Here is a 27,456-nt window from a genome sequence, read left to right as displayed (position 1 = left end):
GATGGGTGGGATGCGGGGGGGGGAGGGGTTATGGGGGCAGGTGAGCACAGCAGAGAGTGCAGGGAGTCCCAAGACACAAAGGTGCCACCATTTCTTGCTGAAGCTGACAATGCTGTGGGTCAAACACGTGAACCAGAGCCATCAGCCACAGTTCTACACGGGTCACCCTTCACACCTCATCTGTACATCCAGGTGGGCTCATAACCTGGAAAGAATCCTCTTGAGATACAGAAGGGAAGGGCTGACATAAAGCACTCAGAGCTTTAAGCAGATACTGACCATCAAGACGCAGGTCATGATCCAAGAGGTCCAAAGGTTCTGCACATTCTCAGCGACCTTGTACTAACACGAGTCATTTTAAGTCTCCTACCTCAACATGGAACCCATCCATCCATCTATCCATCCACTGATTATTATTGAGTGCCCAGGTCACTCTTTGGGACACTGAACAAGACCTACAAACTGCCTGCCCTCAGGTGTCAACACTCAAGTGGGAGACAGAGTTGTGATCAGAGTTGTGAAGAAAATATGGAGAGTGCAGGGAGGAGGGCTGCTTCATAAAAGGCCCTGAGAGAAGGCTTCTCTTACAAGATGAACTGTGAACAGAGACGCTTAGGAGTGAAGGACTGAGCTAGGACAGACATGGAGTGAGAGCATTCCCAGAGGGGCCAGAGTAGTGGTCCCAGCAAGGAGAGCAGCTGCAGGGGTGGGGTGGGGGGTGTGGGAGGTAGAATGGGCTAAGGGGTGAGGAGGTGTAACAGAGATAGGAATTGGGGGTGAGGTCAGAAGGTCAGCAGTGAGGAGAAGCTCAGGAAGACCCTGAAAGGTCGATCGATAGTGGGCAAAGCTGCTCTCAAGTCTGCCCTGACATTGTCCCTCTACTGTACGCAGGTCAGGACAAAACGTTTAAAGCAATCCTGGAAGCCCATACTCAGGTGTGTGATTCTCAAAGCCCATCATAATCTTCTAGAAGGCAAAAACAGGTTTGCCTTCCTCATGTGTCTGTGCAATGCAATATCCACAGTAGGTGTCACATAAATGCTTGCCAGATAAACCATATGACCGCATGATCATCAAGAAGGATGAGGTTTTTAATAACACCTCATGATGTCCTCTCATTCTATGCTACTAGTTCTCAGCTTAGAGTGATCTTGCCCCCCAGGGGGCATGTGGCAATAAATGGAGACATTTTTGAGATCATAACCATGTGTGTGGGGAGCAGCAACAGGATGCCATTGGCATCTAGCAAGAAGAGGCTGGGGAAACCACTAACCGTCATACAATGCAGAAGACGGTCAGGTCCCCACCTCCCCACGAAGAATCCTCAGGCCTGACACCCCGGCCCATTTAATCTCCACAATACTCTCTTTTCCAGCTGAGCCAGCTGGGCCACTGGGAAGTCCACATACCCAGAAGAGTACAGCGTGAGGAACATTCTTAACTACAAAATGGTAGCAACATAAGCCAATAGACAAATTGCACAATAATTTGCTAGACTGGCTCACAGAACTCAGAAAAGCACTTTACTCTCTATTACTGGTTTATTCTAAAAGCTGTAACTCAGAAACAGCCAAACGGAAGAGATAAAGAAGGCAAGGTATGAGGGGGAAGAATGTGAAGCTTCTATGTTTTCAAGGGGCACCACCCTCCCAGAACCTAGAGACGCCCACCAACCAGGAAGCTCTACAAACCCCTTAGTTCTTTCAGAGGACATGATGGAGCTGGCCAAACAATGGCCAATGATTTAATCAATGTCCAGCCCCTCTTCCTTCTCCACTGTGTTGCCCCCAGCAAGGAGCTCCCCATCCAGAGCTCTCTGAGGGTACACCAAGGATCATCTCATTAGCATCAATTCAGGTAGCCTTAAAGGGGGCCACTTATAATGATAAAAGAAGCTCCTCTCACCCCTTAGGAAATTCCAAAGGTTTTACAAGCTCTGTGTCAGGAACCAGACCAAAGACCAAATTATACAGTTTCAATTATCTCACAGGTAAATATAAATTGGTAGAGAATAATAGGCAGAGAGACTGAAACAAAAATGGGGGGGGGGGGAAATAGAGGGAAGAAAAAAAACTCAAGAAATACAGACAAGATCAGTGAATGGACTGGAAGTATCTCTAAGCCAAAGCTCTGCCAAGAATTGGCATATGGCCCCGTGACTCCCCCCTCCCCATGCTAAGCCAGTCCCCACAACTGTAAGATTCAGAAGATGTAGACAATCACTTACTTCCAGCCTTAACATTGCTAGGACTTGTTCGTCATCGGAGCAGAAACATTACCTTTGGAAGCACACTCAGAAACTCAGAGCAACATTAGCCATACAAATCCTAAATTCCTCCCCCTTCACCCAGAGAAGGAAGGAGGTGCCATTGCTAGATAGTCCTCCTCCCTCCCTTTCTTCCTTCCAAAATTATTTTTGTGTATTGACATCCACCCTGCGTCGAGCACAGTGCCAGGACTGGGAATATTCAAATACAAGATGCAAATACAAGGGTTCCTCTTCACCTGGTCCATTTGTTAAGCGTTCTTAACCTGCCCAGGCCCGAGGTAGGCAATCTTCCTACTGCAACAGAATTGGATGCCACACTAGGACCCTGCCTGCCTACCTCCAAGCAGCAAGCAGGATGGAGTGGTGATGAGGAGGGAACTCCCCACCTCCCTGCCTGTCAATATTTACCTCTCCACTCAATAAATCCTGATGCTCATCTTAATAGAAATCAATATGTACTTAATGGCAGAGGAACAAGAAATTAAGGCAATATAAGTGAGGGAAAGAGAGAAGTTTTGAGAGATGTGAGAGGATTTGGAGAAGCAATGTAGGGAGAGTCCGCTTGCCCTGGCAAGTGAGGATGGCACAGGCTGGTGGCAAAACCAAGGCTTCCTGAAAGTCAAGGTGATATAGGGCAGCCACAACAAGGTGGAAGATGGTTATGGATGGAGAGGAAGAGGGCTTCACAAATGAGAGTGCCCCCAAAATCAGCTCCACCAAAGAGAAAGAAAGACATCTTCCATCTCTTATGACAACCATGGTGTAGGTGGCTGCTAAGAATCGAGAGACTTCAGAATGCTCTTAAGAAATGACCTCAAATAGTGAAGCTTGGGCTGGTTTTGATTAAGTCATCTGATTAGTCCCCGTTCTGGGCTGGGCACTGAAGTAGGGCTGATCCATTCCCCACCTGGTTCAATCTCCACATTACAGAGGGTAGTAGTATTACCCCATACATACCACAATGAAGAAACCAAGGGCCCAGAAATATTTTGCTCAACCAAGCAAAGAGAAAGAGCCAGCATTCAAAGCTGAGTGTGTAAGGCACATTTTTCTACCCCACTGCAGTAATGTGAATGGGGCTGGACAGTAGAACATAAAGAGAAATGCAATTTAGAGCCTTGTTGACCCAGGACCCGCCATGAATGCCTGTAACAGGATCAAGTCCCAGTTCATCGTTTGAGGATGACAATGAGGTGTACCTATTCCTTCTGTCTGGAAATTATGATCATATCCATTTTACAGAGAAAGAAGGTAAGACCCAGGAAGTCACATTGTATGCCGAAGGTCACAAATCCACTGACTAATAAGGCTAGGTCCTCAACCCAGGTCAATTCTCTAAATGATTAACACAGAAAGCAAAGGCAAAGAAAGAAGCTCAGGAGAGGAGGTAAAGACGGAATTCCTGGGGCTTGGGGAGTTAGGGAAGGTTTCTTAGAGGAGGTAGGCTTTGAACTGAATTTTGAAGTATGGGTAGGAGTGGGGCCAGCACAGAAGGTTAGCAGGAATGAGCCCCGAGCAGGATCAAGGACTGGGGACAGGTAAGGGTTATCCAGAGGCTGGGCAAATGGGCCTGGTGCTCGCAAGGCCTGACGGCAAACATCAACCATCCCAATAAGCTGAATCAAACTCCTAGTCCGATTCAGAAAGGCCCGCTCAAAGCCGTGCAAATGGCTCTCCAGCAACTCTGCCTACAGCATATGTGATCCCACCCTTCCTCATCAGCCCCACTCCCTACTGCTTCCAGAGTTCATCCGCCTCTTCTCATATGCACACATAGACCGTTCCTCCAGCCTAGAGACTCTCTATCCCACAAATTAAAACATTTCCAGGGGATTTATGCCAGGCACACCATCTGACACTGGGTGACAGACCCACTGCCATGTTATCTCACCCCCAGCAGGCCATGGCTCTACTCAGAACCATAGGAGGCTCTACTAGACCTGCCTGCATACTGCCTGGCTTCCCCCACCTGCTACTTGAGTTTAGCTGAAGGTCTAACAAAGTAAATCCATGCAGCATTAAGGGGCAGGCCTGAGTCACTGAATTCCTGGTCTAGGACTCTTTAATATAGAACAACTCTTCTATTTTTAACACACCTCCCATTCCTGAGGACACCACTGCTGCAGAATCATAGAAACACGATGAACAGTTTACAGCCTGCACCACACTCAGCAGCTTAAAGTGACAACATTAATTTAATGAACTTAAACACTGGTGAACTTTTTAACACGTCCAAAAGTTATTTACACTGGGAAATGCGTGCCTGAGGACTGGTGCCAAGGAGACTCAAGTAGAGAAGACACGCAGATCTTTCTTTCAAATGTTATTTTGCATTTTAAACTTTGAGCTTTGATATGAAGAAGGTGGTTTTTCTCTTCTGATTTTCTGAGTCCTGCCTGCATGCATCCATCCTGCCTATAGGACATGTACATCAGCATGCTGTAGGAACACGCAAGGATAATCCCTCCCATCACAGTCTACTTAGAGAGACAAACAGAAGTAAATACAACGTAATATGACAAATATAATAATCAAATGACAAAGTGTTAGGGGACACAGTAAGTGGTAAATGGTTTGGTGGAAAAAGCAGAAAGGCCATAGTGTTCATGGACATGCTGCATATTCATTTCTGAGGGCTGCCACAAAGAAGTACTATCAACGAAGTGGCTGAAATGACAGAAACCCCTTCTTCTCCCAAAGCCGGAGTTCAAGGTCATGGCATCAGCCTGGTTGGTTCCTTGCAAGGGCCATGAGGGGGGACCTGTTCTCTTAACTTCCAGTGGCCACAGGCAACCCTTAGCTTGTAGATGGGTGTTGTTCTCTGTGTGTTTTCACATCGTCTTCTCTCAGTGGGAGTCTCTGGATCCAAACGCCTTCTTTGGAGAAGGTCACCAGTCATACTGGATTAGGGCCCACCCTAATTTCCTCATCTTAACTCAGGATCATCTGCAAAGACCCTATTTCCAAATCAGGTTACATTCACAGGTACCAGGGATTAGGACAGCAACATCTTTGTGGGGGGAGGGGAGACACCATTCAACCCACAACGGGGTAAAAACCCAGACCCTGAAGGACAAATATGGTAGCTCCACTTCCATCTTTTTTTTTTTTTTTAAGATTTTATTTATTTACTTAAGAGAGACACACAGAGAGAGAGAGAGGCAGAGACACAGGCAGAGGGAGAAGCAGGTTCCATGCAGGGAGCCCGACGTGGGACTCGATCCCGGGTCTCCAGAATCAGGCCCTGGGCTGTAGATGGCACTAAACCACTGAGCCACTGGGGCTGCCCCATCTTTTTTTTTTTTTTTTTAAAACAAATCTATCCATCCATCTATCAGAGAGAGTGAGCATGAATGGCAGGGAAGGGCAGAGGGAGAGAAAGAGGCAGACTCCCTGCAAAGCAGGGAGCCCAATGCAGGGCACGATTCCAGGACCCCAGGACCTGAGCTGAAGGCCAATGCTTAACCGACTGAGCTACCCAGGTGTCCCTCCACTTTCATCTTTAATAACACCTTTATTGAGATATACTCCACATACCATAAAAAAGTCACCTTTTTAAAGCATACAATTTAGCAGGTTCTCATATGTTGGGTTGTGCAACCATCACCACTGTCCAATTCTAGAACTTCATAAGCCCCCAAAATAAACCTTGTACTCTGCCAGTTATTCTACCCCCAACCTTTAGAAACCACTAATCTACTTATTGCCTATCCTGCCATTTCATATGGATGGAATCCTACGTAGCCTTCCCTGTCTGGCCTCTCTCACATAGTGTCTTCCAGGTTCCTCCATGCTGTAGGTATCAATACCTCACTCCTTTTTATGGCTGAATAATATTCCACCATGTGGCTATGCCATGTTTGGTATATCCATTCACCAGTTCACAGACATTTGGGAAGTTTCCACTTTATTATGAATAAACTACTAGGAACAATTGTGTACAAGTTTTTGAGTATCTGTTTTTGATTCTTTTGGGCATATACATAGGAGTAGTCTTGCTGAATTACATGCTACTTCTATGTTTAGCTTTCTGAGGAACTGCCAAACTTCTTCAAAGTGGCTGCGCCATTTTGCATTCCTCCCAGCAGTGTAGAATGGCTCCAATTTCTCCACATCCTCTCCAACACTTGTTCTTTTCTATCTTTTTGATAACAGTCACCCTAGTGGGTGTGAAGTGGTATCCTGTGGTGGTTCTGATTTACAGTCCCCAATGACTAATGACATTGAACATCTTTTCATGTGCTTATTGGCTACTTGTGTAGCTTCTCTGGAGAAATGTCTGTTCAAGTTCTTTGTCCACTTTTTAATCCAGTTGTCTTTTCACTGATCTAGAAGAGTTCTTTATTAAAGATACAAGTCCCTTATCAGACTGCAAATACTTTCTCCAATATTGCAGGCTGTCTCATCTTAAATGGTGCCCTTTGATATACAGAAGAGTTAAATCCTGATGAAGTCCAATCTATTTTTTTTTTTTGCTTTTGCTTCTAGAGTTATAGCTAAGAAATCAGTCTAATCCAAAGTCACAAAGATTTACCCCTATGTTTGCTTCTAAAAGTCTTACAGCTTTGCTCTTATGAGTCTATTTGAGCTCTACAATCCATTGAGTTGATTTTTGTTTTTATCCTTCTGAGTTCTAGAATAATAATCCTTATAAAGTTTAACTCTTCCAACACCCAGCCCCTTGTTTACAGATCCTAGAAGTGAGGAGTACCTTGCCCACAGCTACACGAGGAGTTTCAGGCACAACTGGACTCAGATGTGGGTTCTCTGCCTCAATGTCCAAAGAGGACTCTGGCTCCCCATGAGCACTGGAGAGGCCAAACTTCTCCAGGTAAATTGTGTAGGTAAGAAAGGATCCTCCTCCCCTCTTGACAGAAGCTGTGGCATCCCATGGAAAAACTCAGATTCAGCTCTGCAGCGGCCTGGAATCACCCACCGTGCTTTGAACAGACTTGCTTGTTCACAGGTCTCGCCTGCTTCCTATAGGACCCAGAACCCTTCCAATTAATCTCAGATCCTGTACTCAGGTCCTCAAACTGGCCCTCAGGTAAGAGGGGAGTAAAGGATCTTTCTCAAAACCTCCCCTCCCCAGGTCGGCTTTTATCTCACTCACTCAACTGAATTCATGGAACACTTACCACAGTACCCTGTAGTCAGGGATACAAAATAGAGTAAGACGTACGGCCCTACCCTAGAGTAGCTGTCACGTCAGTGGAGACACATACTGAATATTGACATTGAATCACCTCCCAGAAGTTTACCAACCACCACAATTGCTAGTATTAATTAGAACACAAAGAACAGAGGAAAGCACTCTCTAAGTGTATCATTTAACCTCACAGCAAGTTCACAAGGTAACAATATTCCTGCCCCATGAATAGCATATATTAAGCACCAATTCTGCCCAAAGTACTCTAACAGGGGAGCCCAGAAGGGCTGTAGGGGCAAAGAGATGCATTGGGGACAGTTTCAAGTACAGAGGATTGGGGGTTGGACGTGGACAATGGAACTTCTCAGGGAAAAAGCAGAGCATGGGCAAATATAAAGGCATCAGAGTATCTGCTGTCAAGTTAGAGGAACAGAGTGATGGGCAGAGTCCAGGGAGATGAGGCCATGATAGGATGCAGCCTCTAGCAGGATTCACACTCCTAGACCACAGCCTGAAGAGCCAGCAAATTACATGGGGAAGCTCACATACAAACCTGTCTGTGCTGGTGTGTAATACTCTGACATACTCCCTGCCTTTCAGACAATCTGCACAAAAAATATCCAAAAAACAAAACAACCCTGCCAACTAAAAGGAAACTGGTGTTAATGCAATTTAGTGTGAGGATATGATTGATCTAAGAGTTGGGGATAGAGAGAAGGTTGTTTTATTCCTTATAATAATAAACACTCATATTTCGAGTAATCAAGTTTGGTTCTTAGAGCTAATGTCATTGTCTGCTAATTTAATGTCTCGGGAATCCCTCTGAGGAAGAAGATTGCTGGTAGAATGCAAAGAGAGCCCTTGGGGGGGGGGGGGGAGCAGGGCGCAGACTACCATTCCTCCAACCGGGGTGTGCTCAGAGGCTGAAAGGCCAATGCCACTGAGTGAGGGGAGTTAGATAGATCCTTCAAGGTGGCCTGGGTATGAAGGCTGCATGCTGAGCAGAGGAGATGGTGGTTATTCCAGATTCTTCATTGTTAGAAGCAAACTAATCAGGTTCTCCTGTACCAGGCCTGTGGCTAAGCCAGCAGGTCTCTGGGAGGGAAGGGAGGCAGAGAGAATGAGGTCTGTTCTTGCCATCTCTGCTTCCAGAAACAGCACAGAAGCATCCCCGTGTCTCCAGCTGTAGTACAAGCAAGAGACCATGCCTCTTGGTTAACCTGGACCAGTCACCATTTATGCCTTTTGGCCCAGCCTACCTATTTTAGCATCCTCTTCCAGTCCTTAAAGCATTCCAGTTTTGGCAAGAAATTCTACTGTCATCCCCGGTGGGCAGAGCAAAACAGGAGTCAAGAAACCTACGATGGATTTTGGTTCCTCCCAGCTTGCCACGCAACCTCAGCAAAGGCGCTCAACCTCCCAGTCCTGTTTCCTCATCTGAAAAATGGACTAACAACACACATATGGCAAGTTCGTGTGTGAATGAGTTACCGTGCCAACACTGAGCTTGGCCCGTAACAGAAGTTTGGTGCACTATGAGCTATATTTGGCAGCTGGTTCACAGAAGTGGGAACAGCTGGGGATGGAGAAGAGCTCTGGGACATAGTTCCTTTCCATCCTAACTCTGGTCCTTGAGGTCTCTGCCTCCCGGCCCTGGCCCCGGCACCCAGGATCCTCAGCCCAGCATGGACCTTAGAAAGACAGAATGAAAAAGGCAACAGGGTGCTGGCATACTTCTCTAAGGGTTGAATGGGATTTCGTATACCAAGAAACCTCCAGCTTCCAGCTGTGGTACTGCCCTGTTCTAACTTCCCAGCAGCAACGAGGACAGTGAGACTGGGAGTTCCCACTGGAGGGAGCAACCTCCCCGCCCTCTGTCCCTGGACAGTGGGCTTCAATTACAGCATGCAGCATGCGATGCCTGGATGCAGGGAGGCTGAGCAAGGGAAGCCAAGAAGTGACCCCCCTGAACTCATCTGCAGAAGCAGATTCCAGAGCAGACACTGGAGCAGCCCTGAGCTCCGTGGAGGGGGGATGAGAAAGGGGAGGTAAGGGAAGAGCAGGGAAAAAAAAATTCAGCTCCTTCCTGGGTCTGATGAAGATTAATATCTCCTCCCTGATGAGATGAGGCAGCTTAATCGCTGCTATTAATACAGAATCACTGAGGGCCAAAGATGGGGGCGTGGAGGGAGGCAGGAGAGGAGGTGATAGCACTGCAGATACCGTACAGAGAAGGACCCCTTGGATGTCTGAAGACAGGATTTCCACAAGGCTCATGAGCTAATATGGAAATCTGTTAGCCGAGGCCATGCAGGACACCACACAGTTTCGGGTGGGATTTGTGCTTTTCCTACCAAGACCACTGGACCAATTTGTTAAACACATTGCTCTCAGGGACCACATGTGGCATCACTAGACGGTCTCAGCAGAGAACCACCATCAAGTCACGATCTCATGACCCCAGCCAACGATCGGTCAGCTGTGGCCTTCAACTCCACTTTCCTTGGCTTGCTCCTTGTAGCACGACACTTCCTTGTCATGCTACAAGACTCAGTCCAAGAGAATATAAGTAATAGTGAAAGGGAATAGAAGGGAAGGGAGAAGAAATGGGTAGGAAATAGCAGAAAGGGAGACAGAACATGGAAGACTCCTAACTCTGGGAAACGAACTAGGGGTGGTGGAAGGGGAGGAGGGCGGGGGGTGGGAGTGACTGGGTGGCGGGCACTGAGGGGGTACTTGATGGGATGAGCACTGGGTGTTATTCTGTATGTTGGCAAATTGAACACCAATAAAAAATAAATCTATTATTCAAAAAAAAAAAAAAAAGACTCGGCCCAAGAGGCACGGTTCTCGGGAAGCTTTCCTTGATGCCCCCGGAGAGTCACGTGTCTTTCCTTCTAACATAGTAGTTAGGTTGGATTGTACCTAGGGAGTTCTCGCCTCCAGAACAGACTGCTGCTCTTGATGTAAATTTTCACTTCTGATCATCCTACAACCTCCCTCCCTGACTACACAGTGGTCCCATCACCTCATCTGGTTTCCTCCAAGGACCCACTGTCCTCAGGGAATGACCACCTTCAGAAGGGTCATTATCACCTAACAAGAGAACATGTTTTCTTAACGGCAAGCAAGGGTCATGCCTTAGCCTGATTTTGTCTTTCTCAGACCCTGGTCCAGGATCAAATACATACCCAATACTTAATAAACATCTGCTCCATCATCTAACAGGAAAACAGAGGAGCAGGAAACAAAGGCTCTAAAATCCATCGACCATCCAGAGGAGACCCCCACATGCATGAAAAAACATGCAAAGAAGCAGGAGTCATACAGGTCTTTCCTCCTCAGAAATACCCGGATTCTCCCTCTGGTATGGGGTGGGGGTGGGGGGCTGTCATTAAAAAAAGCAGTAAAGGGGGCATTGTCTCCCCTACTCCCTACTAAACCTCCTCACACACAAACTCCGGGTGAGGTTTCATCTCAACTAAGCTCAGGATTCCCGACTTCCCAAGTGCCACACCATCTGACATCTGGCTTCAGGATTGGGGAACCGTGAAATTGGTAGAGGACAATCCGGAAGGGCAGGCTTTGTGCGGAACAATGTTTACACCCACGTCTTACAGAGGGAACTGGAACCATTTCATTAGGTAATGAAAGCCTTCAAAGGAAGGGGACTAGCTTGGAATTCACAGAGGAAGTCAAAGCATCATCAAAAGGTGTCCACCGAACGCATTAGGTTTTCTATGTATATAATCACCAGCACACCGGAACCCAGGAACCCAGAGCGCACACAGGTACAGGCCAAACATTAACAGTATTACAGTACTGAGGCTGCTTTGCCCCAGCTTTTAGATGTAAAGGGGAAAAAAAAGTGATACATGCCTCCCTCAGTAGGTTAAAAAAGATACATTTAAAAAGTGGCCAACACAGGAGCATCATCTCAGCTAGTGATCATGACCCCTAGACACGCGACACACAGTAGGGAATTTAAAGGGGGCCCCAGGGCCAGTTTGACTCCCCAAGGCTCTTCCAGGCTGATGGGAATGTAAATACCCACAGAAAAACTTGCAAGTGGAAGATCAAATGTCAGGCGCCTGGGGCTGAGCAGCTGCAAACTGCCTGCTGGAAAGGAGACTTTCCTAAATGCACCAGAGTGCTGCACGCAAGCACAGACGCAGGGAGCCAGTGAGGACACCCAGTCCTGCGGGGCCCGGCGTCCTCGGAGCAGCACGACTGCAGCGGAAGCACCCCCACACCCCCCCACACCCCTGGGATTGTGATTTCCCGCTAAGCCACAGGCAGGGGAGGGGCTGCAGGGAACAGGGAGGTCGGGCAGCAGCACCAACGCCACGAGTGCGGCTGGAAGGGACAAGGAGCACTTGGTCCTGTCCTGAGACGACCCCCTGCGGGACCCCAGGGCCGAGGATGACGGGCGCCTGGTTCCATGCTGCCACCCCCTCCCCGGGCTGCCACCCCGTCCCCCGGGTGGGGACAAAGATTCCTCCTCCTGCTGAGAGTCCAAGCAGAACCAGCTTCAGCCTTTAACTGTCCACAAACAAAAAACGTGCCAAGTGCCACAAACCTGCCCTCTCTGGAGGGTATGTGATCTCCTGCTGCCTTGGTTTCCCCATCCGTCAGACAGGGCTGGCAGAGTTTCCCCCAGGGTTGCTGTTGGAGACGGCACGGCAGCATAACTGAAAGCACGACTCCTTTCCTGCCAAGCAGAGTGACCTTGGGCAAGTAACCTAACCTCTCTGTACCCCAATTTCCTCACCTGTAAGTGGGGATACTTAGGAGACCAACTTCGCAGGGAAGCTGTGAGGACTGAAGACCATCCGTGTAAGTCACAGGGAACAGCGCCAAGCACATGTGAGTGTCCCAAAAACACTACTTGTGTTCCTTCTAATTCCTTGTCCCTTAAAGGGGGCTCACGACTGCTGAAGAACCCCGTATCCCTGGCCCCGCGTGTGCCAGGCTCCAGTCCTGTAGTAGCTCATCTGTCACAACCATTCCCTAGAGGAGGAGTGGCAGATCCGAAATGGCACGGGACTGCTGGTGAGCGGCAGGCTCTGACTTAAACCCAAGTCTTAGGGGACCAGAGCTACACACCTGCCAACCCTAGCACACCTCAGCATCGCCACCACCTAACTGAGCCACAGCTGGCACTTCTACCTTATTCCAACCACACTTCGCTTCATGATGAAATGAAAAGAGCCATCCCAATCTTCGTCTCCATAGAACACTCTCCCATTAGGCCCTGCTAGCAACAAGTCCACCCTTTGATTTATATTTACTGGGCAACAACTATGTGCTAGAGATTTTTTTTAGATTATATTTGATTTGCAATTACAGATCTGAAGTTGATCGATAGATGATCTCATCAAAAATAAAACAAGCTGGAAAAGCAAAATAAAATAATGCGAGTGTGCAGCCCTAAATAAATAAATAAATAAATAAACAAACAAATAAATAAATAAATAAAACAAGCAGTTGCAATTCACTGAGTGCCCTGTATGCATCAGGTGCCTACTTAAACCTTCACACTCAGCTCTCGTAGTAAATCTGGACGAAGATAGTGCTGTTCCCATTTATGCAGGAGAAGCAGAGGCACAGACAAGGCAAGATGCTCTCTGTGGTTACACAGCAGCTGCGTGGCAGACTTCAAACCCAGAGGTTTCTGTCTGCAAAGCCCGATGTCTCTTCCATCCTGACATCCGGGTGTGCGCTCCTCTGATAGGCCGTGACAGAGCATGGGGCGCAGGAGACACCTCCCACCTCCCTCTGGTCCTGGTGGTTTCACTCCACTGTGTCTTCCCAAGTGATGAAATGCTCTCATGAATCCCCAGGACACATTTACTGCCCTTTCAACACATAGCTCCAGGATCACTTCCCTGTAAAGCCCTTTTCTGACCCGCAGCCCACACACGGCCCACTGAGCTCTGCATTCTCACAGCACCTGCAGCACATCTGCACTTCTGTATTTCTACAACCCCATGCCCTGGAATAATCATACTCTCCTCTGTTCCCCTGTGGCTGGTCCTGTGCTCTGCCCAGAGGAAGAGCCACATGCATGCTACCGACCAAGACAGAGGGAGGGCAGTGCCTATGTGTGTGATTAAGAGCACAGGCCCCGAGCCGCACCAGCTGGGTCTGCACTCACTGGCTCCTCAACCCCAGCCAAGCTTCCCAACACCCTGCACTTAATCTGTAGGAGCAGGACGAGAATAGGACCTACCGGAAAGGAGCGCTGCAAAAAGTAACACATGCACTGGGAACAGCAGACAGCGCCTGTGCTCACCAGCACAAACTGTCATCACCCGGCAGTAAGGGTGGACAGGAGAGATGGTCTCAGCACCTGAAGGAGCCCAGGGATTTCACCTGAGGATTGAACAAGCGAAGCAGCAGAGAAGACATGCAACTCAAGGGTCTCTTTCTGATTGCCACCTGTCATCAAAGCATCTGGAAAACAGTGCTGAGACTGTTTGGGGCAGAGGGGAGACCAAAGGGAAAAGGCAGATCCTTTCCACTCAGAGAGCCACCTAGGCAGGACTCTATTAAGAGAGAAGGTGATGGGGCACTGAGGTGGCTCAGTCGGTTAAGTGTCTGCCTTGGGCTCAGGTCATGATCCTGGGGTCCTGGGATCAGCCCCGCATCGGGTTCCCTGCTCAGTGAGGAGTCTACTTCTCCCTCTGACAACACCCCCGGCTTGTGCTTTGTCTCAAATAAAGAAATAAAATCTTTAAAAAGAGAGACAGAGAGAGAGGTAGTGAGAGGGACACAAAGATTTCATAAATATTCCCTGAGATCCTTACTTATCCACCCGTTCATGCCCCTCACCTCGGAGTATTTATCCAAAACATGAAATCAAGCCGTAGGTGAGACGCTGCTCTACCCAGACCTGTCTCATTCACTGCCACCGCAGAACCGGCTCCCATAGGACTGCCTATGTTCACTTCTGGATGGATGTGAACAGTTTCAGAGCCCAGCCTGCCCCCCACCCAACTCCCTGGAGTGAGCCAGGCCCTGCATGCCGGGAAGCATTAAGTCACAGGCATGGTTTCTGGGTGGGGGAAAGCACAGGCTAATAGTTAGCTCTACTGCTCAGAACAGGCCGACCCTTATCTGTCCCTGAAGCCTGCATCCAACCACCACTGAGGCAGAAGCCACTGGCAGGTATGCCCAAGGGGTGGGCAAAGAAAATCCAGGGCTTGGAAAGAAAGAGAGGTAAACACACCTGGACACTCTACCACCTTCCAAGTCTTGGTCTAGGATACTTTCCAAGGACATGTGAAGGGTTGTTCGTACAAGGGGAATGACTGACTGGCTTTTCCCAGTCTCCACGGAGAATGAAGCTGGAAGGAGGGAACTTAAGACAGAAGAGAGAAAGATCTACAATCACATCCGTGGAAGAGGCAAATGGAACCTTGGAGAGACCGTGGCAAACACCGACTGCCCGGGCTCCGCCTTAGCTCTCACGCCTCGAGCACACTCCTGAGCGCTCCTGTGCCTCTGTTTCCCCATCTATAAAATGGGATGGTTGGCGGTACTTACTTTCTTGGTTTTGAGAAACAGAGGAGTTACTATGAGTAAAGAACCCATATAAATCCTCCATAAACAGGAGCTAGAACTATCCAGTGTAGGCACTTTAACACTTGCAGGGCAACGACTGTACACCAGGGACTGTGCCAAACACTAAGGATTTGGAGATGACGACAGAGGGCAGGGTGCCAAAATTAGGGTGGATACTAGTACAAGAACAGGTTACCCAGCACTCGAGGCACTCTTCCGAGCAACATGCACCATTATTCTCATCTATGTGGCAACTCTGCAAAGGAGGGAAGTGGAGTGTGATCCAACACTAGAGGCTGAACAGAAGCACAAACAGTGTATTACCCAAAGGTACTATCTCCCCGGGGAACCCGGCGTGAGGACGAAGACTTAAATGTCACAGATAAAGCATAAAGCTGGGCTTCTGCAGAAGATAAACAGCAGGCACTCAATCCATGCTGTCATCACCGACCTGATCATTACCAAATCCAAGTCCTAGAGCCCATGAACCTTGGAGACGGGCTGAGATCCGCCACCCATAGTAAGAAGGGAACTTATAAAGATCCAGAATCATGTCAAACTTCCCAGAAGAGAAGGCTCACTCGACATACTTGAAAACACTGGCACTGGGGCTGTAGCACCGCATTTGGTTATTTCCAGGCCAGAGCCCTAGAACTGGTCTTTCCTCTGTGCCCCACGATAGGCCCGGAGTCTACACATGAAACAAATGCCCCAGGTGATTCTGCTCATCTGGCCATTCTGAAACCAGAGATCTAAGGGACCTGGCTCCCAGGCAGGAGGAGGAAACACTCTCGAAGGTTCCTCGAAGTTAGCAGCCAAAGGGAGATACCAAGGAATAAACTTGCTGAGGATGATGAAGGAATCAGAGTACAGAGCTGCAAGGCCCACCCTCATGTGGTGCCCCCACCTACCTTCCTGACATAGCCCACTCCCTCTCCAGCCCACCGGATTTCTCCTTGCCCTTCTAGAGAGGTGTCAAGCACTCTCCACACCCACTGTTCCTTCTGCCTGGAATGTCCCTCCTCTCTCTCTCCACCTGGCTCTGCTTAAACATCACCCAAGGACTGTCCAACCACCCCTCCCCTGACACGCTCACCATCATCTCGCCATGTTTTCTTTTTCTTTGTAGCATTTGCTACCACTCAGCAGAGCAAAAAGGGTAGCAGAAAGCTACCCTTTAATCATTTCTCCCCTTCCACCAGAAAGGGAGCTCCAGGCCACAAGAGGATGGGCTCCTGGGATGGAAAGCCCGATCCCCAGTGTTGCATTACAGTGCCTGGCTGTGTCTGTTGAATTAATCAATGTCCTCGAATGATCCACCAATGGCTGTGAAGCCCAGTTACCTCATCTCTGAGAATACCGCCTTCCCTACTGGAGTTATGGGAGGATTATTTAAATGTACGTGAGAAAGCTTCTGTTCAGCAGCACCATGCTACGGAATCATCATGGCTATCTACTGGGGCCATGGAGAGGCCTCCTGCCCAGGACATCAGAGCAAAGTTTCAATGCCCCACACCTGCTCCAGCATAATTCACGGGTAGGCAGGAGATGGGGCGTGGAGTGCCCTCTGCTGGAGCAAAACTGACAAATCCTCATTATCGGAGGAGGGTCCCCCCTGGAAAGATAAGAAGGAACCTGATAGTGCCAGACTGCCTAACACCACAGCCTTAAACATTTGATTCCAGTGAGTCCTTAAGTGATTTTTGCTTCAGAGAGCACAGTCAGCATATAAAACACAGCTGAACACAAACGACTCTGTGAGTCTACTCTGCATTAGGCACAATGGACTCCTTCTCACCTGTACAAAAGCCCTGTAAAACAGGGAGCAGCACCCCAATTTTAGAGGCAGCAATTTGGGCTCAGAGAGGTTAGATTCCTCAGCTGAGGACACACAGCATTTAAGGGGAGATTTGGGAATTAGAGCCAGGGGTAATGACTCAGCTACAGCCCCTAGAAGACAAATCTTATTATAGAGGTGATTCAACGTGGAATCAGAGGATGGTCCTTTCCTGTTACTCTTCCATGTTCTCACTATAGGACACCCATGTGAAACGGCTTCATTTCTGCAAACATGGACCCTGGATCCACCAGCAGCTGCAGGTGCATTTACGACCACAGGTGTAGGTCGTGTCCCCATCCCCTGCCCCCAACACAGACAGGGAGTGCTGCCGATGTGCGAGAAAGCACATTGACAAAAATGAACAAGTGTGACCTTCCTGTTTTGTCTTTTCTAAAAGGGATATGAAGAGGCGGGTAGCGAGTCCTGTGGTGCTACAGACTGAGCGATGGTTCCAACTGCACCGCCGGCTGAGGCGTTGAACTTAGTCTGGACAGTTCTCTAGACATCAGTGGCCTCCGCAGGCCTGGTTAAGACCAAGTGGGTGATCGTTTGCATCTCTCCCAGGATAGCCTTCCAACACGCCAGGAAAACAGAAGGGGAAGAAAACGAACCCGTCCTAAACAACCATGCTCTGTAGCAGGACCATGTTGAGCCTTCATAACACGCAGGAGCTGCAACCATGCACCCCTTTCCATGGGGGAGAAATAGACCTGCAGTGATGTCAAGGACCAGGTCTACTGTCACTCTGCTCACTCGGGTACATGTTCACCCCCCTCCCCCAGCAGTCCCCGCCCTGGATGAAGCCCTCAAGTGGTTTTCAAAGGTTTTATCTGCTTAGGTTGCAAGGCTGCCTGGAAGAATCCTAAAATGCCCTCCTGCTCTTAATTGCAGGCGTCTATGGCAGAGGCAAAAATGCAAACTGCATTAAAAGACTAATCAAATTCTCTGCTTAGACTGGCTGACCAGAATCCCACTAGCCACAGAAAAGGGTCTGTCTTCTCGACCAAGACAGGGTTTTGCCTTGCCCTGACTGAAACCTGAGCGTACAGACTTGACAATCTCCTCTGCCACATGTTTCCATATCTGCAGGTCACTGAGAGTGAGCAGTGTATGTGGGAGGAGGGGGCCTTATCAGCCCAGGCCGGGGTCCGAATGCCAGCTCCCCGAGTTACCAGCTGGTGGCCTCGGCCAAGGAGCACAACACCCTGAGCCTCGGCTTCTGTCTGTCAAATGGGCAGAGCATGATGCTGCTTGTGGGGAGACAGGAGACAATGCAGGTCACAGCCCCAGCCCGGCACATGGCACAGAGTAAGCCAAGCCGTCCAAACGCAAAGTCTAACTGAGCCAGCCAGGGTCAACGAGTGACATCAGAAAATACCAGGAGCTCTTCCTTCTCAGTTGGGGTCTGCGGAAAACAGCAAGCACACAGAGCGACTCAGGGATCAGCCGGGAATGATGTCACTGTGACAAACTGGAGTGTTCATGCACCGTGTGAAGGGATGACTCAGCTCCAGCCAGTGGCCACTAGGATGAAGGGGGTTCTGGTTTGCTAGATCTTTCCATGGTGTTAAGGAAGGCCAGAAATCATGATTTTTATGTGCAATCTCCCCAAGTGTTAATGGTCAATAATCAAGTCAGCAATGGTAAAAAGCAGCGCATTGGCCAAGCGCAACACAATTTCGGGCCAGATGCAGCCAATTTCTGTCTAACGAAGTGATAGCAGTTGCTGTCCTTTCCACTGTGGTTATGGCTTAAATAGTACATACCCTTTCCATGTTTTCATGCTGCTTACAATAAGAAGTGTCTTTCTTTTCCAGGCACAAGGGTTTTTATAACGCTGCAGGTCAGATGACTAATGCAAGTGGGAGCTTTTATCCAATGTGATTTGGTATCCATATTAAGAAATAGTATCACTTTAATATTAATTGGAATTGGTCACTGACAGAGTTCCGACAGGAACACTGATCTTGGCTCAAAGTGATGAAAACATGCTTTCAGAATTAAGGTCTCAGGAGCCAATTTCAGATCTTAAATCAGTGCTGTGATCAGACCCTCAGAAGGTGGGGGCTGTATCCACATGGTAAGGTGGATCAGAAGGGGAAAAAAGGAAATGTGGTTAAATAGAAGTGTCAAGTATATATCCCAAAAGAAAAGTTTCATGCTTAAAAAGTATTTGAATTTCAAAGTTAAACAATGACATAGATTTGTAAATCCCAAAGGTTAATAAAATGGCTCTTTTATCTGAAAAGAATGCAAACCCCACACAATCTCTTCAAATTCAGTTAACTATCAAGAGTTGTAGAGTTGTTTTTATTTTTTTTTAAAGATTTATTTATTCATGACAGACACAGAGAAGGAGGCAGAAACACAGGCAGAGCGAGAAGCAGGCTCCATGCAGGGAGCCCGACGTGGAGCTCAATCCCTGGTCTCCAGGATCGTGCCCTGGGCTGAAGGCAGCGCTAAACCGCTGAGCCACCAGGGCTGCCCTACAGAGTTGTTTTTAAATAAGAAAACACATGCAGAAAAGTGAATTACAGATGAAAAATGTGAAAATGAAAATGTGAATATTCATAAAGTGAACCCACCTGCATAATCACAGGTTAACAAGTTAATGACCAGTGTCCCAAAGTCTTCCTTTGGCCATGCCACAGTCTCTATACCTAGATCAACTTTTGTCTGGTTTTTTATTTATACAATTGGAATCCAACAGTACATATACTCTTTTGTGTCTGCTTTTTCTGCTCAACGGTATCCGTGAGGATTTTCATTGCTCTGTAGTACTTCACTATATAACCATGCCACTACTTGTGTTTATTATACTGTGGGTGTATATTTCAGTATTTTCCTCTTTGGCACTATTAAAAACAATGCTGTGAACATTCTTGTACGTGTTTTTTGAGCACACGTACGTACATTTTCTCTATGGCATATGACTAGGGACAGAAACTGATGGGACATGGAGTATGTTCAGCTTCAGGTGATAACAGCAAATCGTATTCCAAAGTAGCAATACAAAATATTTTACTTAAAATTAAGAGACCGTCAACAGCCCTCTCTAAATGAAATGCTCCCTTCTTTGGTTAAATTGGCATTTGAAATAAAAAAATAACTAAAATCACTTTAAGACCAGCACCCCCAAAGAGCAGAAGTTCCTGTCCTTTTCAAAAAAACCTGAACTGTCATTATTGGTTAAACATCTGTTATAGACAAAATATTATGGTTTAAAATGGTTTGAACACATCTGAATTCAATACCTTTTTCATGAGCAGTAAGTCCTGCTCGATGTTTCTATGTATTAAAATTATAGAACGCCAAACTCCTAGAGCAGGATTAAGATATCTAAAAAAGAGAAGAGATGGTACAACACCCCTTTGTTTTGTCTCTCTAGAGTCACAAGATGGAGGGGATGCTGAGAATAGGACCAAGCAATATGGAGAGCCAAATAATGACCCCCAAATATGTCCATGTCTTAATCCCCACAATCTGTGAATCTGTTACCTTCCATAGCAGAAGGGACTTTGCAGGTATAGTTAAATTAAGGCTTGTAAGATGAAGTGATCATTCTGGACTATCCAGGTGAGCACTGGAATCCATCACAAGGGTCCTATTAAGAGGATAGGACAGAGAAGGAGATGGGACAATTTCCAGCAGCAGAGCTCAGAGTCAAATAGTAATCTGAAGGAGCTACACTTCTGCACTTGAGAAAAGCCAGGGGATGGATCCTCACTGGCGGCCTCCAGAAGGAACCAGCCCTGCCAACATCTGGCTTTAGCCTAACAACACTGGACTGTAGATTTTTGACCTCCAGAACCGTAGGACAATACATTTGTGGTTCTTTCAGCACTGAACATCTGGGACTCTGTCACTGCAGCCACAGGAAACTAATACAAGGTGGCTGATGAGTAGACACCAGCTTTTCCTAACACCTGGTACAAAGGTCCTAGCCACAAGCTCCTGCAGGAGGCGCAGCCAACTGAGGCCACATAGGGGCTGTTTGCTCCACCCCAGCAGGACTACCGATAATGCTAGATGATCGAAAGCTGGCACAAGAAAAGCAAAGGTCACCTTAGCAACCACCTCACAGCTGAACACAGCTGTGACAGATTTCAACTACCCTCGGAGTCTAAGAGCTTAAGGAGATGCTTTTGGGCCCAAGGTAGGAAGCACAGATGAGTGCAGCCCCGGGGTCTGCGGCATGACCTCCACCCACCGCCGCCTCCCTCAAGTCCTGCTTCGGAGGCTTACAGCTAGTAAGCAGGGAAGCCCCTCATTTCCGACATACTAAAGACAGCCAGTAAGTATATTATGCTTTCCATTTCATTTCCATTTCATTCAGCACCGCATGTTCTTGCACCCCGTAAAACCCTCATTAAGGGATCTGTTTGGGCCACTGGCAGGAAAGCAGGATGGCCTAGCCGCATCACCACTGCCACAGACCCTAGCCCCAGGGCATCCTGAAACCTTGAGCAGATTATTCACCAGCCCCCTGCACACTCACCAACATCCCATCACAGTCCTGTGCTGAGGGAAGTGGACATGGGGCTGGGGAATCAGTCATGTCTGGATAAGCTCTGCTTGGATAACAGACACCCCACCAGCACCATCACCAGCTCCCTTTAATCCATGGTTCCCGTGCCCCTGATCCCCCAAAGTCATAAGGCAAAAATAAGTTCAACTTACAACTCCTTGGTTCTTACTGCAACTCTTCAAGTCAAATGTCAGGACCCCAAGAAACCGTTCATTTCAGAAGGAATTTGTGTTGATAAGGACGGCATGAACAGTGAACTAAATAACGTGGGTGCGGGCTGAAATCAGTCCAAAAATCAATATCCTATGCCTGCTCATGACACGGGTTTTATTTTTTTTTAAAGATTTTATTTATTTATTGAGACACAGAGAGAGAGAGGCAGAGGGAGAAGCAGGCTCCATGCAGGGAACCCGATGTGGGACTCGATCCCAGGTCTCCAGGATCACACCCCGGGCTGCAGGCAGCGCTAAACCGCTGCACCACCAGGGCCGCCCATGACATGGGTTTTAAATGTTCAGGACTTTGCATCCTCCGAAGAACACGTGCTGTCAAATAACACGCACACCTGCATCGGCCTGCTTCCCTGACCATAGAAAGCTTCTGGACCAAGCGTCTGCATGGAGCTGGTTATAAATTATCAGAGGGCAGCATGTGTGAACAATCTTCTGAATGGCTGAAAAGCATGCTTTTCCCACATGCTGGGAATTCAGTAACAGCTGAACAACATCTCCTCGATGGGCAGAGGAGAAAGAACCACACCCGGCAAGTAAAACTCACATACCCAGGTGACTCTGGAAGAAAATAATCAGCATGATCTAAATTCAAATGGAGCAGGGAGCCTGGGTGGCTCAGTTGGTTAAGTGTCTGCCTTTGGTCATGATCCTGGGGTCCTGGGATGGAGCCTCACATCAGGCTTCCTGCTCGGCGGGGAGTGCCTCTCCTGCCCCACTCCTTGTACTCTCTCTCACTCCCTCTCAAATAAGTAAATAAAATATTTAAAAAAAAAAAAACAAAACACCAGGGGCACCTGGGTGGCTCAGTTAGTTAAGCATTTGCCTTTGGCTCAGGTCAGATCTCAAGGTCCTGGGATTGAGCCCTGAGTCAGACTTACTGCTCAATAGGGAAGTCTCCCTCCCCCTCTGTGCCTCCCCCCACCCCTCAATAAATAAAACCTTAAAAAAAAAAAAATGAGTGCCTGGGTGGCTTAGTCAGTTAGGTGTCTGCCTTCAGCTCAGGTCGTGACTCCAGGGTCCTGGGATGCAGTCCTGAATCAGGCTCTCTGCTCAGGGGGGAGCCGATTTCTCCCTCTCCCTCTGTGCTGGCTCTCTCGTTGCTTGCTCGCCTGCTTTCTCTCTTATAAATAAATAATATCTTTTTAAAAAAATAAAATAAATTCAAATAAATGTGTGTTTAAGCAGAATTCCTCAAGTCCCACAACTAACATCACATCCAGAAGGGAGGTGAGGCTCCTGGAGCCATATTCTAAGCCATAGTCTCAAAATCACAGGTGCTCAGAGCCCCAGAAGAGACCAGTGGTTCCTGCTTCCTCCAACATCCAGACTCCTTCCCAGTCTACATTCACACTCAGGACCCACTAAGGGTGATGCCCAGACTCTGAAACTGTAAAGATGAGTAAAACAGTCCCCTGTCTCACAAAACTCAAAAGAAAGCACTAGAAAGACACCAAACAAGCAAAATACCCCTTGATGAGTGCCGTCACAGAAGCTTCCACATGGGATCACACGCTGAACATGGGCGCTGAAGATGCTGGCTGGGAGGAAGGGTGGTGCAAAACCAGAGAACCGTATTCTGGGAAGAAGAAACAAAGAGCAAAAATACAGAAGTAGGAAAACAGAAGGGGGCCTGCCTGAGTGAGAAGTAAGGCCTGCCTTAGCCTCTGACAGAAATCAGAGGCTAAGGAAAAGTGCCTGTGAAAGACCCCAAACCACTACCAGGAATCTGGAGAAAACCCAGGAGGCAATGGTGAGCATTGTCAGCACTCAAATCCAGAAGAGGGCATTCTTCACTCATTCACTCATTCAACAACCAGTTCTCCTGGCTCCCCTAGGGATGGGAGGGGGAGCAGAACCACTCCCTTCCTTCCCGATGCTTGTGCTCACTTGTGAAGACCGGATTAGGAGAAACAATAAACGTAAAGCAGGTGTGAAGAAAGGACAGTATATAGAGTTTGGAGACAGCAGCAGAGGAAGCCAACCTAGCTAGAGGTGAGGTGCCATCAGGCTCAGTTGAGCCCCAAGGGTCGAAGTCAGCCCAGCAAAGAAGTGTAGCGGTGTCCCAGGGAAAAAGAACAGCACCTGGGAAGGCCAGCGGCCACCAGACAGCGCACCGCACCCGAAGGGAGTCCAGGAGGCTGGGGAGGGGACGCTAGGGGATGGAGGCAGAGCAGTAGAAGAGGGACAGAGTGGCACAGTGACTGAGCCCGGCTCCGCTGCTCTCCGGGAGGTGGAGGGCAGGTGTTGCACCAGTCATGGCCACACAGGAGGAGCATGACTGGCTGGTTCAGGGTCACGGCCACTCAGTGGTGAGAGGCAGAAAGCAAAGACGCGGCCACAAGAGGCCACAGTCAGGTTCAACAGGAAGTAGCAAGCATGGGCTGCAGGGAAAGAAGGAGGAAGCGAAGATATGCTGCTTTGAGCATGAAGGATGGGTGGCTGGGAATGGTCATTGAGATGCTATGGGAAGAAAGGCTGATTGGAGAAGAAACAAAGGAATTAGGGTTTAGGAACGGGGCCGTGGCAGGGAGATGAAGGACCAGCAAAACCATCCCCTGAGTAGCATCCTGAACCAACGGTCACTTGGCCTTTGACAAACAGCTCTGAGAATGGGGATCTCATCACTGCTTTCCCAGATGGTGGCCTCCAACACCTGGCAAATCTAATTATTACAACACAAGTTCCTTCTTATATTAAAACAACACCTGCCTTCCCATAACTCTGATCCTGATCATAACATTGATCCTGGATCCACACTCTGGAGCAAATCACAGGAAGCCGATTCCCTCTTCCAGACATACTTCCCATTCACTGGGGCAGATTCTGGTCATTTCCAATTCATGCACATCAGATGCTTAGGAAAGTTCTAGAATGTCAGTGCCCCAACAGCCCCCATAGGTGACCTTCAGTTTTATGTCATTTCATGCAGCAGGAGATGAAGGCCTAGAAAGAGCAGTGACCATACTCCCAATCACCCAGCTTCTCTGGCTCAGCTGGTTTTGGTGCCTGAGACCACTCTCCGCCCCCTTCTAGTGCACTCTCAATGTATCTTGCTCTTGCGTGTCATTTAACTCCAAAACATTATGCTGAGGGCATCGGTATCTCCAAGAGATCCACTGAAATTAAACAGGGTTGGAAAATAAATAAACTCGCATAAAGTATAAATAGCATTTTCATGAATGCAGGCAGCAACCCTGTCCTTTATTTATGGCTCCACCTGCACTGAAACAGAAAACTCAAGGGTGTCAATAAATGGATTGCAAAGTTGTTATGTTTAACTACAGAGAAAAGAATGTCTCCATGGGCTCTTTTGGAAATGCACTGATGTCTGCTGTAAACTGGCAGGGGCTGCAAGGAGGTACCCTTTGTCTCCCAGTAAAGACTGTCTTTCCTAGAGTCTCAGGATCTCTGGGTCAGGATAGGTCAGGCAGGTCATCCTGTCCACGTACCCCTGATGCTGAGCTGCCGCCCGCCCACTCACCGCACTCCCGTGTACACAGCTCTCACATTAGGTGTTTTACTGCCTCTCAGGGCAGCTCACTCCAGCCTTGGACAGAGTGATCCTTTACTATGATGAGCTTGACAGCTGGCTCCCTGCCATGTCCCTCCATAGATTCTGGGGCCATCTCTCTTTCGGGTGACAGTCCCTTGACTGCTTGTTGAAGCTGATCATGTACACCTGGAGTTTCGGCTTCTCCAAGGTAAAGAGCCCCCATTCCTTCCACCACTGTGTATGTAACAAGGTTTGAATTGGCACTGTCACTCACCTAGACTCTCCTTGATGTGCTGATGTGTCTAGATTGTTCTTAAAGTGTGACACCCAGAAATAAATGCTGTGGTCCAGCTACAGATTGATACCCGTAAAACACACCTGTAATGTTTGTCATCCTAGCAAGAATGCTTGTTAATGTGCTCCCATCATCTAGCCCCTGTTTAATGCAGTTTGCGATTCAGTCCCCAGGGGAGGGCTTATGATTAAGCATCATGTTGATAAACAGGGCACCTACACCAGTCTCCACAGTTCATCTCAGAGTATTATTTCCTTAATCCTCCCTGTTTCCCGTCATCTACCTGCCAGGCTAATAAAATCATTCAAAGTTGAGGATCATCGTCACTCCATCAGCCAGGGCCGGCTCAGATAGCATGATGCTGGAAGGTAGACTTCCAGCTGACATTAACCTATCACGAAGCACAGCCGATTATGAATTCTCCATATCGCAGATCAACTCCCAGTCTCCTCTTTGGGAAACTGCACCACTTACCTTTGGGGGCCACGCTTCCCCCATTCTGACTCCACATGTGTCAGGGAACTCCTCTCTACCCTATGACGAAAATGAAGCAGAGGGTACAGAGCTGGCCTCACCAGCCTCCCCCAACCACAGTGATTGGTCTCTGGACCACAACTGACCAGGGGCAATCTAATCAGAGGCATATTGCAGAATTAGGGGGACGAACTCTTTCTACAGGCACCGGTGAGGTTAAGTTATAAGCTAAAGCTTCCTCTGTGTACATAAAACTGCCCTGAAAGAAACCAAGGCAGAGAAAAGTAGAGGAAAGGGAAGGAGGGAGACTGAGCTGCAAAAATATCACCTGAGCCCCTGGATCTGACCCTGCCTAAAGCACTCCCTACCTTTGAACTTACTGGTTTTGTTACCTCCTAAGTTCCCTTATTGCCAAAATCATTTGGGGTTGGGTTTCCGACAATGACTGCAAATCAAAATTCTGCAATTTCCCTCGCAGGCACTCAGAAAGGGCAGGTGACACCTTGACAAACCCCTTGCCAAAGTCTTCTACCTCACTGAAGTCCCAATCTACACCATGGTATTGTAGTTAGAAACCCCAGATCTCAAGTCCAATAACCCAGGCCCATCCTGACTGGCTCTGGGGCCCTGGACAGATCACTGAAGGACTCCTGCCTTGTCCTCCTCTTCTGTACCTACTACAAGGGGTTATGACGGAGAAACAGTCAACACGTGCAACATCCTTGCAATAACACCTGGCCGCAGAAATGCGTGAAATATAATCATCCCCTTTACTGTTGTTATTATTATTATTACACTATAAGTATCATTACTGGGTCCAGTTTTACTGGCAAAGTCAGCACTTTGATGTACTAACCCTGGACCAGCACGGCGTGTTCTCAGCCTTCTTTTACAAGAGCTCTTCCAACATCCCTGGCACAATGCTTCCTTCTGTCTCTTCTAGGATCAACAGCAACTCCCCTTCCTCTCTCTGATCTCTTTGCCAAAACCTAATCATCCACTGCCGTGGCATAATTTACCCCATTGAGCTGCTCAGACAGGAGCTGCTCCAGTCCAGGGACGAGTGGGACAGGGAAGGGACGGGTGTGGCCCTGGGCCCTCCCCTGCACTGCAGGCACATGGTGACACCTCGATCATATTCAGTTGAGTAAATCTCAAGAGAGTGAGGTGGAACTCCTAATTAAAAGGCAGCCTTGAGGTGTCAATAAAAATCATGTATAAAGGAAATGTTTAAACACACAATAGTGACTCTTTCCTCTAAAAATGAATAAAATCTTTGAAAATAAAGAGGGTAGGGGCGCCTGGGTGGTTCAGTCGGTTGAGCATCCGACTCTTGATTTCAGCTCAGGTCATGGTTTCAGGGTTGTGGTATCGAGCCCCATGTCAGGCTCCACACTCAGCATGGAGTCTGCTTGTCCCTCTCCCTCCCCCTCTGCCCCTCCTTTCACTCCCCCCCCTCCAAATTGAATAAATAAAATCTCGGAAGGAAAAGAAAACACACCAGTGACTTCCTTGAGACAGATTTTCACCTGAGATGTTTTTGGAACTCAACCGCTAAGTATAAAGGAAGGGTCCTCCTCGATGGTGCCATCCCCTCCCCCCTGAAGCT

At 48.2% G+C, this 27,456-nt stretch overlaps 1 protein-coding gene across 4 annotated transcripts in view; it reads right to left on the bottom strand.

Moving 5' to 3' along the window:
• Window positions 1–27,456, bottom strand: part of LARGE1 (LARGE xylosyl- and glucuronyltransferase 1) — a 521,069-nt gene that overhangs the window by 354,453 nt on the left and 139,160 nt on the right. The gene's annotated exons all lie outside the window — the stretch shown is intronic.

Source organism: Canis lupus, chromosome 11 (genome assembly GCF_048164855.1).
Source record: "Canis lupus baileyi chromosome 11, mCanLup2.hap1, whole genome shotgun sequence".
NCBI classification, from domain to species: Eukaryota; Metazoa; Chordata; class Mammalia; order Carnivora; family Canidae; genus Canis; species Canis lupus.
This window is presented reverse-complemented; position numbering and strand designations above follow the sequence as displayed.